Source organism: Corvus hawaiiensis, chromosome 11 (genome assembly GCF_020740725.1).
Source record: "Corvus hawaiiensis isolate bCorHaw1 chromosome 11, bCorHaw1.pri.cur, whole genome shotgun sequence".
Classification (NCBI taxonomy): domain Eukaryota; kingdom Metazoa; phylum Chordata; class Aves; order Passeriformes; family Corvidae; genus Corvus; species Corvus hawaiiensis.
Window position 1 is genome coordinate 17,802,705 of NC_063223.1, and position 19,402 is coordinate 17,822,106.

General features: G+C 49.2%; 2 long non-coding RNA genes across 14 annotated transcripts in view; both read left to right on the forward strand.

The window, feature by feature from the left end:
• Positions 1 to 4,881: 4,881 nt before the first annotated feature.
• Positions 4,882 to 7,527, forward strand: LOC125331571. Its single transcript, XR_007206119.1, has 3 exons — positions 4,882 to 5,292; positions 6,016 to 6,171; positions 7,036 to 7,527. It is a non-coding gene; the product is annotated as an uncharacterized LOC125331571 (long non-coding RNA).
• Positions 7,528 to 7,536: 9 nt separating this feature from the next.
• LOC125331569 overlaps positions 7,537 to 19,402 on the forward strand; it is a 37,594-nt gene continuing 25,728 nt past the window's right edge. For 12 of the 13 annotated variants that reach the window (XR_007206109.1, XR_007206115.1, XR_007206112.1 and 9 more), the window contains exons 1-2: positions 7,537 to 7,680; positions 8,632 to 8,720. This is a non-coding gene — a long non-coding RNA (uncharacterized LOC125331569). Of the gene's footprint in view, positions 7,681 to 8,631; positions 8,721 to 8,744; positions 9,333 to 19,402 lie in introns of those variants that run through there. The other variant, XR_007206110.1, reaches the window with a different exon arrangement.

The following is a 19,402-nucleotide window of genomic DNA, read 5'->3' on the forward strand; positions in this document are numbered from 1 at the left end:
GTGTGGGTAACAATTGTGATCTCTTGTGCTTTCCAGAGGTACAGCAGCCAGCGTGTGGACTGAGTACTAACCAGGAAGGTCACATCTTTCCTGTCTCTGGTCCTGCTAAGTTAGTTTTAAAGTGTATAAGCATCTTGGAGTTGCCAGATGCCTGGCCCAGGCTGTATTAGGCTTGTTGCTGAGGTGTGTGCTGGCTGTAGGTGAGAAGCAAAGTGCTCTCAGGATCTTTGGGGCAGTGGTATTTCACCTCTGGTCTAGGACCATATCGAGCAGGTGAGGTCTTGTGCAACTGACACCTGGAAGGGTTTGTCTTAGCTGAGTCGCACATGGCAAATCTGACACAGCAGTTGAGATCCTGGATGATATTTGTGCAGAGGTGATTAAATCCAATACATTTAAGCATGCTCCCGTGTGCAGTATAGGAAAAACAAATTATTGGGGCTGGAACAAAGGCCCCACTGTGTCAGATGCAGTGTGATTTCCAAGGAGATTTTACTTCATCTTTGCTTCTTAAATTAAAGGCAGGACAAAGGGAGAGGAAGGCAACTAAGCAGTGCAATGTTTTCTCCATCATGGAACTCTCTTCTTCTCATACTGGACTGCCTTTAATTTTCAGTCATTTTGCAGATGTTTTCACAGTTGAGTAACTCATCACTGGCACCCTCCTCCCGTCATCGCTCCTCCTGACTTTTTTGGGGCTTGAGCAGGTGTTCAGTATGTAGCTGCACAAGAATTTGGACTTCTGGGAGATCCTGTTTCCAACACCTCTTCTGCTAACACATACTGGAGGTCTCCTTTCTTGCAATAAACTCTGACCCACATTCCTGGAGAAATCAGCTGCAGGAACTTGAGCACCTCAGGGTTAATGTAACCCTCCTCACCCCTGTCTGTCTGACCTCTGCAGACAGGGAGGCTGCCTCGGTCCCTGCCCTTGGTGGTACCTTGTGCCACCAGCACCTGCCAGCCTTGCACAGCTTCCAGGGCCTCCATCTCCACATGTGTTGTGGCACTCTGGATGCTTACCTGAGGATGGGCTGGCATCCTTACTTCACATGGGGTTTAGCTGGTTTTACGGCCAGGCCGTGTGGGTTTGGCTTTGGGATGGTTTTTGGTGTTGCACCTGTTTTGTTACAGGCTGTTACAGGACAGCACCTTGGGGGTGTTAATGCTCTTCATCCCACCTGGTGGGAGCTGCTTGTGTTTTCCTGCCAGCACTAAGAAGCTTCTGGTCTTCTTCCCTCCTGGTTCTTTGTACATCTCTAAGAACCCCTTGCTGGCATGATCACAGTATTTCACTCCTTCATTTGTGGGAGGCTGAGAGCTTTCTTATTTCCATGCTTGGTTGATGATGAGTTTCTCTCTGCTCTGCCACGGACTTTGTTTTGTGTTTCCAGGCTCTGAGTCTGATAAATCATTACTTTCCCTTAATGGAATCAATTCAGTGGTGATATTCTGTGCTCTTGCTCTAAGCTTTCAGTGGCTTTTTGCTGAGAGACTGACATCATTTTCATTGAAATGAGCTTGTGTGGTGATGCAGATGGGTGGGGAGAAGAGGACTCAAAGGTACTGTGGCCAATTTGCTGTTAGAAAAAGGCTGTTCCTGCCCTGATCTGCCACTGAAGCGATGACAAAAATCAGTTGCAAGAGCCTAAACTTTCCACTTGATCCTCAGTGTTGTGGACTGGCCTTTGGGACTGGGGTATGGAGGGGAAAATTTAAGCATTCCAACGGCATTTTTTAAGCTCAGTTGGTCAGAGCATGGTGCTAATAATGCCAAGGTTGTGGATTTGATCCGTGTATGGGCCATTCATTTTAGAGTTGAATTCAGTGATCCTTGTGGGTCCCTTCCAAATCAGAATATTCTGTGATTCTGGGGTTTACTTTAAAAATAGCCTTTGCATCCTTTTAATGTGTAGTTTCTAATGTCTTAGAGACCACAGAAGCAATCTGTGTGTGGTTTTTTAGACAGGATGGCAGTACAATTGACACATATGATGTGTGCTTACAGGTGTCCACATTTGGGCATGTTTGATACAGATGCTTTTCCTTTTTGGATGTTCTGAGTGAATCCATTTGGAAGATGTAATTGTGCCTCTAAAATAGATGAAGTGCTCAAGTGCTGAGGACAAGTGGGATGTAGGGTGTTGTGTTTTAACCCCATTTGGCATCTAATCTCCACACAGCCCCTCAGTCACTCATCCCAAGTGGGATGGGGAAGAGAATCAGAAAAGTAAAAGTGAGAAAACTTACGGGCTGAGATAAAGACAGTTGATCAGGTAAAGTAAAATGTGGAATTCATTCACCACTTCCCATGGGCAGGCAGGTGTTCAGCCATCCCCAGGACAGCAGGGCTCTGTCACCTGTAGTGATGACTTGGGAAGATAAATGCCATCGCTCTGATTGTCCCCCCTTTCTCTTTCTTTCCCCAGCTTTATATGCTGAGCATGATGCCATGAGGTCTGGGATATCCCTTGGATCAGTCAGGCTCAGCTGTCCTGGTTGTCCCCTCCCAACTCCTTGTCCCCCAGCCTCCTCTCTTGGGGTGGGGTGAGAAGCAGAAAAGGCCTTGACTCTGTGTAAGCACTGCTCAGCAACAACTAAAGCATCCCTGAATTATCAGCTCTGTTACCAGCACAAATCTGAAACAGCCCCATAGGAGCTACTAGGAAAAAAAGTAACTCTAATCCCACCAAAAGCAGCAGATCGGGAAAATTGCTTTTCTGGACTTAACTTCTTGTCCCATGTTGTTGTTGTTTTAGAGGTAACCCAGGGTGGGTGCATGGGTGTGGAGAGTCAGGAGGAGAGGGAATCTAACAACCTCTGTGTGATTTAGGTGGCAAGAAAGGTAATCTGAAAATACTCTGACAGTGTTATCTCCCTTCAAATCTCAGCAACTTCATTTTCCCCCTTACAACTCTCTTACCTGGAGTAGGACTTCTGAAGGCTGGCTATTGCTTGAGAGGCAGGCAAGGCTTGGAAAAGACAAGATTTACATTTTAATGCTTGTGCTTAAAGATTGAGCAACAACCTCAAAAAAAAAAATCTTAAGGAGCCCAAATCCTATTGCCTGTCTTGTCCTGAGGCTCCATGCTTTCTTTATCTACTGAGCACCACAGTTTTTGAGTACTGAAGAGAGAGTAAGAGTGAGTTAAACCCACTTTCATTTTTACACTCATGATCTTTTTTTTTTAATGTGGGCACATCTGCAGTGTCCCATTTGTGAGGCTGTTAACTTGGGGAGCAGTGGAGCAGCCAAGTGAGGAGCAGCCTGTGGTTTGTCCTTGGGCTGACATGGCCTCTGCGCTGCTTGAGGACAAATCCTGCCTTGAAAACCTTTGTGGTGAGCTCTGTGCAGGGGGAGGCTACGAAGAGTTAAGGATTTTGTTTTGGATTTCCAAGGCAGGGTGGAAGCCAAGTTCTTAAAAAAGTAGTTTAATTTGTTGCCATTACATTTGCCAGACATATGACCTCACTAAACTTTCAGCAAGGGTTCTTTGTGCCGAGATTGGCCCCTGGGGAGCCCGGTGCTGCTGCAAATGGCTTTTTGGCTGCTGTGAATATGGAGCATGTTAAACATGACCGTGATCTGTGAAAAAGTAAGAATCTTCAAGCACTGCCCACTTTCCTTCCTGTCTGGGAGCTGGAATTGGACAGATGTGACAGCAGAGCTCGTTACTGAATAGGCAGAAACAGCAGAGCACTGTGGTACTGACTCTCCTGGCCGGGAAGTGCAATGGCCAGGAGCATCCTGTGCCCACAGGCTCGTCACTGGACATGAGTCCACCAGCTAACTAGGAAATAAAATCCAACTATGATCTAAGTAGCTGGGCTAAAACTAGCCAGCCGCGTGGTACAAATCACTTATTATATAACCTCTTTAAAGAGCTGCTTTTGAACGAAATGTTTTTTGAAACACGAGTGAGTAGGAGGGGAGGGAAGCGAATCGTTTTACAAAGGTTTGTCACTCTGACGTGAGAGCAGGGCTGTGTTTCTTCTCTTGCTTTTGGAAACGGTTGGTCTGCAAGTGCTTCTCAAGTGGCTGGACCTGTAGTTTTGGAAAGGAAATAAGCTGGGAAAGAAGATTCTCTTATTGATACTCCTCTGCGTATTTGACCTGGATTTAGTGTACTGTAGGAAGTTTTACGTGTGTCTCAGGGAAAGCTGGGATCTATTTGTAGCTCTGCAACAGAACTGTCACTGCAGGCAGACATCACTCTTCAGTCCCCCTGTTCTCCTTGTCAGGGGAGACGTCTGTAAATTACTTCCTCTGTCGAGGTACAGGTTCCATGAAAGAAGAGCTCGTCAGAGATTTGAATGTGGGGTGTCAGTGAAGAGAGTGATGGGCTTCCAGGGCACAGGTCTCTGGCATCCCTTACCTTCTCCCTGTCTCCTTGCAGCACAGCAGCCAGTGCTGCTGGTGAAGGGGTGCTGAGAGCCTTTGTGTTGCACTGCACAAGTGGTGGCTGTTGCCTCGGGTAGAGTTTGAAGTTATCTGGTATCACTGCTGAGCAAAGGCAGGGGTACATGGTTAAACCAGCAAGCTGGGAGAAGGTGCTGTGGGGTGGTTTCTGGTGGGGGATGAGCATCATGAACACCTGGGGATGTTCCAGCAGCAGGTCATTGTCTGCTTAGCTGCAGCTGAGACAGGCCAGGTGACCACTGCTGGAGGCCAGGAATTTGCCATCTGCAAGGAAGTCTTCCCCAGTGACCACCTTTAGATTTCTTTATACTCACTCCAGCCCTCCCTCCCTGATAATGAGATACAGCTGGAAACGCACCATTCTGTTGTCACAAAAATGCTAGGCTTGAATCAGTGCTGTGACCCAGTGCCAAAAACCTGTCACCTCTGTTCTCCCTTGCTGTTTCTGCTCCCTGCAGGCACCTTCCATGCAGCCAATAACTCACTGCTGCCTTCCAGAGACCAGGCAAGCTGAGGATACAGTGCATGGCACAAGGATTTTTCTGCAAATTGCCGGTGGGGAATGCTACTGAGGCTGATCCTGCTTACTCCAAGAGCTTGTGGCTGCATGGAGCATGTGCCACTGGTGGTAGCTGTTCTTGCATCTGGTGACTGAAAGGGTTAAGCTAAGCAGCTGCCTGGATGGAGCTCCTGCATGGCCTCGCTTCCCTCTGGGGTGGCTGCTCTTGGCAATGATTCCCTCCTCACGTTTTCACAGCCAGAGCTGAGCTTAGGTGTGCAGATCTTCCATCTGGAGGAAGGACTTCTGCCTGTTTCAGCTGAAATGAGCACTTGGAGTATGCTGGGCACCAGGAGATCCTGCTGGCAGCATGGTATGGGCAGGGGCTGAGGGGGTCATTGCTTTTCCCCTTGTGTGAATCCACTCTGCCACGTGTAGATGCCACAAAGGCTGTGCCTGTCTCCTGTTACACTTGGCCCGTGTGCTGAAGCAGGTGCCTTGTGCTAACCAGGGTTAACTGAGATGGTTTTCATCCTGTGAAAGCCCAGGAATATCCTTTTCCTTTTGTTCTTCTGGCTGTGGTTTCTTCAGAAGACATTTTTCTTTTCATCCTGTGAGCAGTAGGTGTTGATTTCTGTGCCAGAGTCTTCTGATGCAGACCTGTGGCTGGAAAAGTTTCTCATTCCATGTTGGGTTCCCTAGGCCAGGAGCTTTTTCCAGGAGTTAGGGATGAAGATTTTGGCTTTTGGCACTTGTCCCTTGTGGACTTCAGTCAGTAGAACCAAGGCAGAGCTAGCTGTGGTGTTGCAGAAAGTGCTGAGTGCTCCTGGAGTGAGAAAGACAGGCTTCAAGACTCCTGTTTGTGGAGCAAGACCTGCAAGGTGACCTGTTTGAATATGGCCCTATCTATATGCTGTTAAGTTAATTAACAAATAACTCTAATGCCACTTGATCTCCTGCTTAAAGATCAATGCTCGCCTGCTGGGCTATTTTTTTCTTTGTAGCTCCTGTTTGTTTCCTAAGGGAGAGATTATTTGACCTGTGTATTTATGTGATGTGTTTCTTTCTTTTACTCTATTATTTATTAAATCAATAGATCTTAAAAAGGAACACTTACCACAAAGTGTCTGGAGCGCAAGGTGTGCTGAGGCGAAAGTGAAAACCTGCCCGCTGGCATGGCCTTTCCCATCAGCCCGGCGTCTTTGCTGGAGAGAAGAGGATTGTCCAGGAAAACACCTTGACAGCAGCCCAGGTGATGGGGGCAGAAGCAGAAATTCTTGCCTGAGTACCTGCAGGTCACACAGTGAATCAGGGCCAGAAATAAGGGTGGGCCACCACTAAATTCGCCAGCCCAGGTGGGAGATGGGAGGCGTGGTCCAGGCTCTGTGCTGCAGAGTATGCTCAAAATTCTTAGGATACCTTTAAGAGGGGTTGTTGGTGCTGTTGAGCAGGCTCAGAGTGCTCTGGAGACATTGCAGCTGTGGTGAGGGCAAGAAACAAAGCTGAGCAAATTTCTGTGTCTGCTCCCTTTTCCCACCCTTGGATGGCAATGGGCCTGTTGGTTTCCCTGTTCTCCCTGCCTGTGGCTGGGCAGAGCATTTTGGAGGTTATGTTCTTTGCTGCAATTCCCCCACTCTGCCTCTCCTCACTGTGTGCTGCCTTCATTGCCAGCTCTCACAGGAGAAGTGAAGATGAAAGAGAGCAGAGATGATTATATTTAATGGCAATGAAAATTGGTGTGGTGATTGAGGGGCTGTTTTCCTTCCTGCTCTCCCACCTATTGAAGTTGGGAGGCAGCTTTGAAATCTCACGTGGTCATCTGGCCAGCTCTGTGCCAGGCTCCATTATGGCACCAGAGGAGAGGAGAAAGCCAGGTTGCATCTGTGTTACCTGGCTTTTCCAGCCTGGCCCGGTAGACAGGAAAGTAGATTCTTTTTATTCCCTCACTTAAATGAAAAGCCCCTTTGCCCCATTCTGCTTGTGCCTCTGCCCTGGCCCCAGCGGGTTGGCTCACCTGCCTTTTGGATGCAAATACTTGCTAATTTACAAGTTGGGAAAGGAGCAGCAGAAAGCTAATGAAGGTCAACTGAAGTCCTCTTTCCTTAATCCACCCCAGCAGTTCACAGTCTGGATCAAAGAGCTGCGGGATCAGCTGCCACTCATCCTGCAGCAAGCTGCTCTGGCCCTGTCCTGGGAGCCCAGGCTTTGCAAGAAGTTGCTGGAGGTGGAGAGGTGCTGAAATACCAAATGGTGGATCTCCAGCAGACACTGGAAAAGGCTTTCCCTGTCTTCAAGACCGACGTGAAATGGACCCTGCGGTATCTGAGATGTTCAGGGAGCTCAAGGCTGTGAGTGACAAAGGGACTGTGACTCTGGCACCATGGTTGGAGCCAGTGTGTCTGTCTGTCTGCAGTGAGTGGCAAGGCAGTGCAGCCACCAAGACCAGGAGAAAGTGCATGCTGTGGCCTTGGCAGAAACCTCTTTAAGAGCATGACTGATTCTTATCCAGAATTTATTTAATGTCCTGGGTCCCCTTGTTACCCTTCATCAGCTTCCCACCACCCTGGACCAAACGCCGCTCACTGCAAGTATCTTCCCCCAGCCTCTGCAGGAGCTTTATTCCTGGTGTGTGGCATACTTACCTCTCCTGTGGCAACCAGTAACCTGCCTCCATCCTCCTGAAACCCTCCTGCCTTCACAGACTGATGAGACTTTCCTGCCCACCAGGGAGATGCTGGATCTGGCTCCACCTCCTTCCCAGGTATTTCTGCTTTCCCCAAGACATGAATCACCCCAGGGCCTTTGATGAGCTATGGCTTTTGGAATGTACGGAACTACCCTGTGTTAGCCACTCCTCTTCTTAGGATCCCTTTGCCTTTTTTCTGCTAAGCAATCTTTGTTTTCATCCAGTGAGAAACTTTATGTGATTTAACTATTTTAATTAAGGTATTTTCCTTTCTTGCTGTTGCTCACTCTTAAGCTGCATGGAAACTGTTCTTAAGAACATTTGCATCAGTTCATCTGAAGTCAGTTCCTTGGCAAACTTAGCAGTGCTGCTATAATCCATCCACATCTATCTGCACCACTTTGACTAATAACTCCACTGAAATCCCCGAGGTTAGTTAAAACGAGCCCCTGGGGCTGAACAAAAGGGGTTTTGGAAGGGATTTAACCCTCTGCCTTCCCAATTGCACAGATTGAGTAGTGAAGTCCCAGCTGGCTGCCTGGGAGCTTTGCCTCACTGGAGGGGAGATCAGGTACCTATGTGAAGATTGCTCAGAGCTGGAGTTGGGGCCAGATAGCTCAGGGGGCCCCTTCCAAGGTTATCAGCTCTGATGAGGTGTCCAAATGTAAAACACGTGAGTGCAGAGACACAGCAGTGAAACTGTTCTTGACTCAACACAGCATCTTTGCAATCATTTACAGGACTGTTGTGCTGGAGAGGCTCTAATGCCTCCTTTCCTCTCAGTCACAACGCTGTTTTTCCTTTTTCCTAAGGCTTTTCTTTGCTTGAATTTTCGTCCTGGCTGGATATAAAGCTGCCTTGTGACCTTGCAGGATATGTTGCATGTAGTCCCTGCAGCTGGTGGTCAAATGGGTCCTGTCACATCTGAAAAACAGATGGGCTGGTGGTGCAAACTGTGGAAGATGGTTTTTCCAGGAGGCTTTGTGTGGGGTTGTGTTTAATTTTGTGGTCTTTGTTCTCATGTAGGGATGAAGTCCATCAGATGCTATAGACTCTGGCTCAGAGTGATGACATGCCCTTGGAAACCTCTCATCACCCTCTAGCATGACAGCCAGGTAAAGCCAGGAAAACATGTCAGGAATGCTAAGGAAAGCAATGGAAAAATTTAAGAGGAAAAACATGGCTGCAGCCCCCTGAAAAGCTCAGCAGGGGCTATGGGTCCACTCTGGTTTTTGTTTGCTTCTGCTTTCCTGTAGCCTCTCAAGAAGCCTGGCCTGACTGAGAACTGTGTGCACCGTGTTTCTCATCACACCCTGGCAGCCACGGGCTTCTGCAGGCCCCACAGCTGAGGTGCTGGTTGGAGGGTTTTTCAAAGCCCCTTTCAAAAGGATTTCAGGGCCAGTGCTGTGAGACAACACAGGGCTGGAGGGAAAAACATGCACCGCTTGTGTGTGCTGGTATGTGTGTGAGTCAAACTACATCCAAGAGTCTGGGACAGTGCTGGAAACAGTCCTTTTCTCCAGCTGATAATCCTTCCTGGAGCCCCACTGCACCCCTGCTGGAAGGTTTCCCTGCTCTCCTGTCTGATGGAAGCTGTCACACAGATGGGATGTCTTGTAATCCCAGCATGGCAAAGGCATCCTTGGGATCTTTGCTGGAGACCTGTGAGATAGGAGAGGTCATACGCTGACCACTCTTCGTGGACAGGGATCCTGACTCACTGGAAGGTGGAGTGACTTGTGTCAGACCGTGGCACTTGCCTGCAGGTGGTTGTGCTGTGATGTCCAGCTGGGCCATGGCGAGGCAGGTGTAGCTGAAGCTGGCTGGGTGCTGCTGGCAGTGGGAGTACAGCGTGGCTGGAGCATCCAGCTGTTCTGCCACTGTCTCAGCTGGGTGTTGCAGCCTGTGTGCAGCTCAGCTTTGCAGCTGTAGCGGCTGTGCCAAGATCAGCACCCGTGTTTCTGTTTCTTTTGGCTGTCCCGTGGGACACTAGTGGCTTTGCCTACTGGAAGGTGCCCCAGAGTTTGGGCGCTGGATAGGGATGTGGTGTTGCAGCGAAAGTTTGGTTTGGCTCTGGACTCCCTGTCCTGAGCTGGAGCTGGTGAGTCGGCCCTGGAGACCTTGAGAGGCCTGTTTCTCCATAGATAGGGATAATATTTCTATGAAAGGAAGTGAAAGCTAAGTGGTACCAAAGGAAGTGTGGAAGTCAAAGCTAAGTGGTACCAAAGGAAGTGTGGAAGTCAAAACTAAGTGGTACCAGAGTTCCTGATGAAAGACCTGCTGGTGTGGAATGCTACAAGAAACCGCACTGCGGTGATGTTCTCCCCTCTGTTGTTACAGTCCAAGAGGTGGAAATGTCAGTCAAAACAGGCTGCTGAGGGTGAACCAGTCTATCAGGAGATTGCAGAACAGCATCCTAAAGACAGGTCCTCACAGTTGCCTGCATCCCTCACCAGTGTCTGTGAGGAAATAGCTCATGGCTGTGTTGAAATGTGTTTGGTTGGGTGACAACCCAGGTGCAGGGCTCTGGGTGCTGTTTCATTTCCTGTGCATCTCACGGCTCATCTCTCGAGATCTTTCTCAAGAAGCTTTCTTGTCTCCCACACCAAACCTCCTCCCTTGCTGACTCTTCACAGGCTGCTTTCTACACTAGGATTTTGTGTCTTACTTTTTTCTCTTTGTCTCCTGAGGGTTTCATGCTGCCTGTTAGGTTCGCTGGAGACCTCTGAGAAGGGAGGGATCCCTCTCTCCTTTTTTCTTCCCTGCAGACTGCATCTCCTGATAAAAGGCCTTTCTCCCTATTGTGTTGTGCCTGAGTGACCGAGAGTGTGTCCCTGCTTCAAGTCCATTTTCTTGGCTCACCCTGAATATGCTCAGAATTTCCTAATAGGATTTGCAGTTCCTGACAACCATATCTTTCCTCAAGCATCAGGTGTGGAGCAGGCTATTGCCACCACTTTGAGACTGGTTTCCCTGGTGGTGGGCTTCACATGCAAATCACAAACTTAAATTTCCCTTCCCAGCCTCTCACCGCTGGGATAATGTGCAGTGTGAAATCACCTCTCAAGCCTGACCCACGGAGCTTGTGCTGATGAGATAAGCCTGTGCTGGATGGGATCTGCCCTGGTGGGTTGTGTTACACCTGCATTGCACAAAGTGGGTTGCTCAGGCAGTGTTAGATCTTTCTCTAATGCGTTTGGGGTGACACCCGCACTTTTACCGTTGCCCGGGGTGGCTTGGGACATGAGGAGAGGCTGCTGCAACAGGCAGGGGAAGGACCCAGGAGGAGAGGCTCCCGCTGCTTAGGCTGGCTGCTGTGGAGTAGAAGGATTTCAGACAAAATCCACACAGTTTGGGTGTGCTCAACACTTCCCCTGAGCTTGTGAGCTTGACCTGCCCCCAGGCGGCTCAGTTCCCCCCACCCCATCGCTGTGTGGGGCTGTGCAGCTGAAGGAAGCTGGGGAGGTCAGTGTCCTCTCCCAGCCTCAGGGGAGGATTAGCTCCCTAAACCATGCCAAGACAATAAGCTGCAGATCAAAGGCAGATGAGGTTGGCCAAGCTGTGTGCACTTCATCTGCCCTTCATCACCCAGTGCTCCTTGGATCCTGCCTGGGGGTCCGTGGGTCATCCAGCAGTGTGGGAACAGTGCTTTGGTGGTCTCTGTGCAGATTGTGGGGACAGATTAGGCTGCATGGGAGGCATAATCAGGAGATTATCATACCTTCTCATATCTTAAATGCCATCTCTTATCTAAATGCTCTCAGTTGTGCCTTCTGCAACAAAAGCTTACAGGTAGAAGTGAGTTTACCAGGTGGTTGCTGTGGTGTGGCTGGGTGAGCAGCAGATGCCTGGCTATGAAAGGAAGCTTGCAATAACTTGTCTTGGTTGCATGCTGCTTGTGGAAAGCCTCTGCGTTCGCTGACTTCAACTATTTGCTTCCCCTGGATCCCATGCCTCAGGTCTCTGTACTGCCCTAGAGAGTGAGGTTTCATGTTGTGGAGCTGAAAATGGCACTCAATATGGTGAATGAAGGGAAGGGAGTGTGGCCCTCCAACTTCACCCCAGTTTTCTGGAATAGAATGTCTGCACTGCTAGGAAACACTTAACTGGTGTAAACTCTCGTTGAAGGAGCTGTGTTTCACTGCAGCAAGGATGTCCTCAGTCCAGGGCAGATGTCTGCTCTTCCCAAAGCCCATCCAATGTTTCTGCACAAGCTCATTTTGTGTGGGCTGTTTCAGAGGTCTAGCAGTTATTAAATCTTATGACCCAGGTCAATAAAACGCCTTCTTGGCTCCCAAGCTGAAGGAGCTGATGTCACTGGAAGCAGTGCTGAGTGTGCCATGGTTATGTACCCTCCATCAGGAACTGAGGTGGGTCTAGAAGAAGTGCTGACTGCCTTGAGGTGCTTGAGAGCTGGGGTAGAGCTGACAGCTCTTGGAAATGTGTCATACCTGTTGCAGGTGTTAAGGAAGTGTTTGAAGTGTGAAACTTTCGCTCTGTCCAGGTGGGTTGTGAGCCTGCCAGGGTACACAGTCACTGGGCAAGGATGGACAAGTACCTTGGTGGAAATAATTACACTATTCCATTCTCTGATTGGTTGTCTTTCCTAATTTCCCCCCCAGTTTTGACATGTGTGGATGGAAAAACAATTGTGAATCTTTTCCCATAAAAAGTGCCTTTGTTTTCCAGCAGCGTCCAGATCTGATCAAAATGTTTGGGCGGGGGGAGGTTTAATTGCCCTTAGCATAAATTTTGCAATGCAGGTATAAGGGGTAATGGCCACAGTCAGTTATCAGGGACTTGGAGCTTCATTGCTCTTTTAGAGGTAATTCTGATTTCTTTTCTCTGTTACATAGATGCCATAGATGTTTCCATAGACTCAGAGTTGTGTTGTGGAGGAGGAATCAAGCAGCAATTTTCTGGTTTTCATTAACATTTAGAGACCTCTGGGGTCTTTGAGGGAAAAAAAATGACAACTTTTTTTTTATGACAGAGAGAAAATTTATTGTCCTGTTTGAAATTGCTTGTTTCTTATTGCTTAGTTGTTTGTAGCCTTCCAAAGGACAAGTGGTTATTATTTTCTTGCTATTATTGAAATATAATAGAATTCTTATTGGGTAGCATTGGGGAAAATTTTCTTTACCAAAGGTGGAAATTGTGGGAGTCAGTTTAGCGCTTCAGTGGGAGTCATTCTGAAACATCAGCAAGGTGGCATTTGCTGCCAGCCAGCATCTACTGACTTGCTGTGAGCGAAGTTGGGTGAAAGATAGGGGTGAATAGCAAATTTGCAGAAAAATGTCACTTCCTTTACCCCTGAGCCTTTCACAGATTTAGCCTGGCTTTGGTCAGGGCAGTGCTGAGATTTTTGCTGCTCCCCTGTGCTCAAAGCACTCTCTTGGAATTGCATCCAAGTGCAACTTCCTCTTGCTTCCAGCAAGATCTGAATCCATTTTTCCCAGCTCCTAAATCCTACTCATCTTGTTTTATTCAGCATTTTTTCAGTCAAGTAAGAAGCTGCTCAGTTTGTCCTGTGTTGAAGCTTGTGAAGATGGGGGAAGATAAACTCTTGAATGATCGAGGCATTAGGACATCAGAGCTAATTTCAAAGATGTCAGGAAGGAAAAGGCTCCCTAAATCACACACCCTGGCTTGGCAAGATCTTGCTGTGATGTTACCTGCTTGGCTTCCCCTCTGGCCTTGGATGACAGAATGACTCATTGATGTTCATGGTGTCCCCTTCCAGGTGATGTGGCCCTTTACCACAAGCCTTGGAAGGCTGCTGTGACCCTTGGGTTGGTGAGGAAATCAAGGAGAATTCAGGGACTTTTGTGTCCCTGGAAAATCCTTGCAAATCCTTGCCCTGGACCAAGCAGCAAGGGAAAAGTGACCAAATAAATTGGAGACCTCCAGAGCAAAGATATCTCAGGCATAGCAGCTCTTCAGAGCAACAAACCAGTTGAACTGGACTCCAGACCTTCTGTTTAGACTCTCCAGGGAACAGACCTGAAGTCTAATTCCGGAGCTCTGGGCTGGAGGACCTGGCACTGGGGACAAGTGCAGTGAGGATGTTGTCTCCCCTTCTGGGTGTTGAGATGTGATGATGCAGCCTTGTGTAGGTGTGAAATGTCAGCAGTGAATGTTTACCCAGGGTGCCTGACGTGACGTGCAAGGACCTGCCTGTCATTTGGGCCATCTGTTTCTTGCTGTGGAGGTGTCTCTTGCCTTTCCTGGTGTCTTCCTGAGCCTGGTTCTTCTCTTTCCAGCCATGGTCTCTACTGCAGGTGCTGCTCTCTCCCCCTTCCTGGTCTTCCATCCTAAGCCTGCTCTGTAGCCTTCTTCCCACCAACATCCTGGTATTGGGTTTGGATTTTTGTGGCGGATTTGGTTCCATGAAGCAGTACCTCTTCTGTGAACTTGTTTTTCCTCATTTAAGTGGTTCTTGCTGTCTCTCCCTCCCCTTGGCATGGAAGAGACACACTCAGGCTCTGCCTGTCTGACTTGCACTTGCTCAAGCCCTGGGGACTGCAGAGCTTGTCCTGACGTGATCCTGCAGCAGTGGAGAATACCTGTAACTCAGGGGAGAGAGCATTCATGGCTGGAGTAACCAGGGAAATGGGAAATGCCTGCCTGACTGCATTAGAGCTCTTATGATGGCTCTCCCAAAAGACTCTGCTCAGGAAGGAGCTCCCCTGGTTGTTTCCCCTCCCTATTCAGGGCTTGGCAGCACTGTAGGAGAGTGTCCTTGTTCAGCTGTGGGTAATTCTTACCCTGACCCCACAGCATTGGGTCCCTGGTGCAGGGGGAAGGGACCATGTGCCCACTGCAGCCTTGTGCCAAGCAGGATGTAACTGTAGTCAGTTCTGCCTTGCTTTTGGTGCTGGGGAAGGGATCATCCCTTTTTCTCCCACCTCCGAGACAGGAGTTTTGTTCTGCTCTGGGGTGCCTTTCTGTAAGGGAAAAGGGTAAAGACCCAGGAGGAACGATCCCAGAAAGATCTGATCCCATCATTTCACTCCCAGCCCTGTGTAGTTCCGGGCACTGTCTGCCCCAGCCACCCCCACAGCGCTTGGGTGGGCACAGGGTGTCCTGTGCCTTGGCATCTCTCCTCTGGCCATGGCTGGTTCTTTCTTTGTGGTTTCTCCTCCCTGGGCAGGTGATGAATGAAGGAGAACATTTCCCAGGACATCTCTCCCGGGTAAGCCTCTACGGTGCCGTATTTATTTTACAGAATTGATGTGTTGTGCACTTTCCTCTCTGGCTGATTCAAGCAAACATACACAAATAACACTGCTTTTATCTGCCCAGGTCCAGACCCTGCTCAAAGCCTCCTCTTGGCATGACTCACTCCTGGGCAAGCCCTGGAGAAAATAGATGTGGTAACTCAGTTGCAGATCCCATCCTTTTCTCACGGCCCTGTGGTCAGCTGGCTGTGTCAGATGTGCTCCAGGTGGCTGACAGGAGAGCAAGGTGCTCTGAGCAGGAGCCTTGCATCAGCCAAGTACCTTTTCCTGCCCCTCCTGCCTGCTCCAGCCCTCCCAGAGTGGGTTCTTGATCCATTGAGTAATTGATATAAAGTAATTCATAAAAAATGTGCACTGTCACTTTTGTTGATGTCCTGGCCGTTGCTGGTTTCTGCGAGGGTAATTTTTGTTCGCTGAAAATTTTGTTGTTTTTACAGAATGCCTTTTTTTTATCATCCTGTTTTCCTTTCTCCTGTTTTGCCTTTCTGTGTCTTCCTTTTTAATCCTTAAGTAAAACCTCATCATAAACTAAAATCCATATTTTAGGAAAAACAACACATAAAAATGAATGGGGGAAGCTGGAACCCAAACTGATGAATAGTAAATAATCCTGGACTCAGAAAAGCCTCAGCTCTTTTTTCTCAAAGCAACCAGTGCACTACTGGCTTGATTTGCTGCTATAAATATTGGCCAGGTTCTTTCAACCCTTGGGAAGGTAAATGAGAGGCTGTTGCCAGGTTTGGTTGGTATTGCATGTCTGGGATGATGAAAGGGCCAGAGGAAGGGGCAGATGTGTAATTGTGAGCAGGGAGCTCAGCCATGCGAGCTGGCAGCTCCAGGTGCAGCACAGAGCCATGTGCTTGATGTAGGATCTCCCTTTGCCATGGCTCCTACCTGCCAACACCAGCCTGGGAGATAGCTCACGCTGGCTCCAGCATGGCAGGATGCTGAAAGCCCTCCTGCCCACACGAAGAGCTGAACCTGGGTGACGCGGCACTGGGTGCACCCCTGACATTTCCATGGCTGCTCGAGGCTGAGGGGTCTGGAGCGCTGGCACTCCCCACACACCCTGTGATGGAGCAGTTGGACATCAGTGGGCAGGTTGGTGCTGTGATGCCTTTCCTTGGGCCTTAGAGGAGCATTTTTGCTTCATCAGGTCCCACATGTGACAGGCGAAGCTTTGTCCTCTCTCTGTCTTCAGTGAATCAAGTTTTTATTCTGCTTTCCTTCGCAATCTGCATCATCATAGGGCCATAGAATGGTTTGGGTTAGAATGGACCTTAAAGATCATTGAGTTCCAGCTCCTTGCCATGGGCAGGGACACCTTTCACTAGATGAGCTTGCCTCAAAGCCCCTGTGCAGCCTGGCCTTGAACATGGAGCCCTTTCTGCTTGACATGCTGGTAAGTCCCAAACTCACAGGACTTGAGGACAGCGTCCTCCATCCTGCCCCCTGGGGCAGGCTGCTGCAGGATTGAGTGTGGTCCCTTTTGGCACAGCCTGAGCCTTGTATTTGGACTTGTCCCCAGCCCTGCCCAGCCCAGGGCTTGAGCACAGACCTGAAGGAGGAGATAAGTACAGCCTTTGTGTGTCCAACTGGAAGCATCTCCTGTTTCCAGCAGCAATTGTGAGGGATGCCAGGAGGTTAGAAGAAGAATCAGGGGCGTATGTAGACCCATCCTTCCCTGGCAGGCAGCCCTTGGCAAGCCATGGTTTAAACTCTGCTTCCCCTGGCAATGATGGTTTCCATCATTCTTAAGAGAGGATGGCTTCTCCAGGAATGTACAGCCTCTGTTATTATCACAACTTAAGCTTGTCCTCCAGGCTCTGTGGAAATAACCCCATCACCAAGGCTGCTGTTACTTTCCTGAGGGGCTGCACCTTGCAGGTTCAAGTCTGAGGATGGTGCATCATGCTGGGATCTGTCCTGCTTTTCACTGCCAGGACTTTCTGTCTTCTTGTGGTGGCCGATGTCACACCTGCACAGGGCTGACTTGACTGGCCAAACGACTGAAGAGACCAAGTCCTTGAGCATAGTTACCTGAAGAACAAGAAACATTTGGAGATGTTTTTCCCTTGGCTTAGTAACTTTCAGTGGAGCTGATGGAGCAGGTGTGTTTGTAAGCACACTTTGTGTGACAAAGCAGGAGCTGCATTGCTACCACCATAAGTGTCAAGTGGTCTCCAGTGGTCTCTGGTGTACTTGCCATTGGTGCTACCCCAGGGTTCCTGGTCTGAAGGGTTTTACTGCTGTTGGTTGGGGAATTTTTTAGCAAGCTGGCCAAGGGAGATTCTCCAGCAGCACTGCCTCAAGGATCCTGGCTGTGGCCCCTGGCTGTGCCTGGTCATGCTGCAGTCAGACCCAGTAGCATCGTGTCCATTTCCATGGCAACAGCACGTGCGTGACCATAATAAAGTCAGATTACAGCTCCTTTGCTGTGTGTGCGGGCAGGAAAGGAGTTTTCTGAGGTAAGAGCTCAAATGACTTGCAAAGAAACATTTTGGCTGGGTAAAGGCAGACTTTCCAGTGGCTAGGGAGGCTGTTTGTGCAATCCTGGAGATGCTAATAAAGATTGAGTGAATTTTCTGGGATGTTTTTTTGCTCTGCCAAGCAGATTTCATGCACACATGTAGTAGGAGCTAAATTTAAAGGATGGTTGTCCAGAAAGGGCTACAGCACAGGTCTCTGAAGTCTCCTTGTCCCATGGGGTGATAACATGGGCTGTGTATTTTGTCAGAAATAGCTTTAACACTGTGGGATCCAGTCTCAGCTTGGAGCCTGGTGCTAGGATTGCTGTTTGTCATGGGCTGAATGCCAACAGCCAGGCTGGGGGGAGAGCTCCCACACAGCCCTTGAATTTGATCTCTTAAGAGCAAGGGCTGGGCAGGACTGTCTCGGCTTGGCCAGTGATGATCTCCTCTGGAGATGGGGTGTAGTCCAAAGGGGTCCATTTGGTACCTCTGGAAGTCTCTTGCAAATGAGGCCAGGATAGGACTGTTGTAGGTCACTGGTGTTGGTTGATGTTGTTGGGGCTGTTGGTTGGTTGCTCTCCAGCACTGTCAGCACAGTAGCTGGGTTTGCAGGGATCTGAAATGATGAGTCCTTTGACCCCAGCACGACAGTTCCAGCAGTTTGGTTAAAAAAGCAGGAACCCTTTTAATGTGGTCAGACCTGGCTTTCCTTGTCCGGTTCAAGTACAACTCGTAAAGTGAGATTCCTGGGGGGGCTTAGGAGCGCAATTTCTACTTCAGTATCTAACCATGCACAAGATCAACAGGATTTAGGCACCATGTGGGTTTTGGAGGACCAGGCACCTGAGCTGTGCTGAAGTGAGAGCGGGGATGCTGCTGTGGGGAGGACACCAAGGAAACTTGCTGCATTCTGAGAATGCCACATGTATCTCAGTGAGGTTGCTGTGGTGTCTCCTTGCTCAGTCTCATGGGGTAACATCAGAGGAGGCTGCCAGGGGAAACAAATAGAGACCAAGGTAATACCTCATCATGGGAGAGCCTTGAAAGCCCTGACCAAGGGAAACCTGCCTGAATTGGCTCCAATCAGGCTGGCAAAGCTGGCTTTTTCCAGCACAGAGTGTGGGGCTGTGCTTAGCCCTTCCCTGGGCTGTGTGACAACTGTGTGTGGATGGGACTGTTGGACACTGCCCAGGTGGCTGCATACAACAGAAATTAGGGCAGTGCAGGGGTGGGTATTGCAGCCCAAGGAAGCTCCCAGAAGGTTCTAGGGAAGGGTTTGGTTGTGAGATTAAAAAGGTCAGGCCCAAGGTATTGTCAAATGTCACAGAGGTTCAGGACCACAAACATCCTGTGGTTTTGTGTTTCCCCTTTCTGTCCCTGCCAGCACCTCTGCTGTGTCCCCCAAGATGTGTCTGTGGGCTGAGTGTGTGTTTTGGAGGTGGTACCGGGGTAGCACCCACTGACTCACCCAGTGGGTGTGAAAACCAGGGGCTGGCTTTAGCACCAGCCCTGCCAGAGGGATCTCAGCAGTTTCGAACATCCCTGCTGCTCAGCCCAGCTTGGCTCGAATTCAGCAGCCTCTTGCTTGAGCACCAAATTCCTCCTCGGGAAGTGCAATATTCATGAAGGAGACACGTTAATTAGCAAGCCGTCTGCTCCCTGCTTTGGCATGTGAGTAGGTGGTGTTACCTCTGGAATTAGGTTGAAATCCGTTTGGTATTTAGGTGCATTTGATTTGCAAGAGCTTGTAGGCCCCTTAAAGAGCACCTCTAAAGCACGTTGAGCTACACACAAGCTTCATGTGATATGTTTTCTTTCTGTCACTCTGGGACATGCAAGGACACCTCATTCCCAAGCTGGTGTCCCTTGGCCATCAGAACAAACTGCAGGCAGCTGACTCCCAGCATTCAGGACAGATCCAGCCGTTCCTGAGTGCATCCTCTCTTGCTGGCAGAGCTGCCGTCAAGAGATCCACGATTATCTCGGACTTGGTCATGGAGATTGGTCAGGGGAAGCTTATTCTCAAATTGCACTGTGTTTGGAAGTCAAATGAGCAAACCCCAGCCATGCAGCTTCACAGCAGCT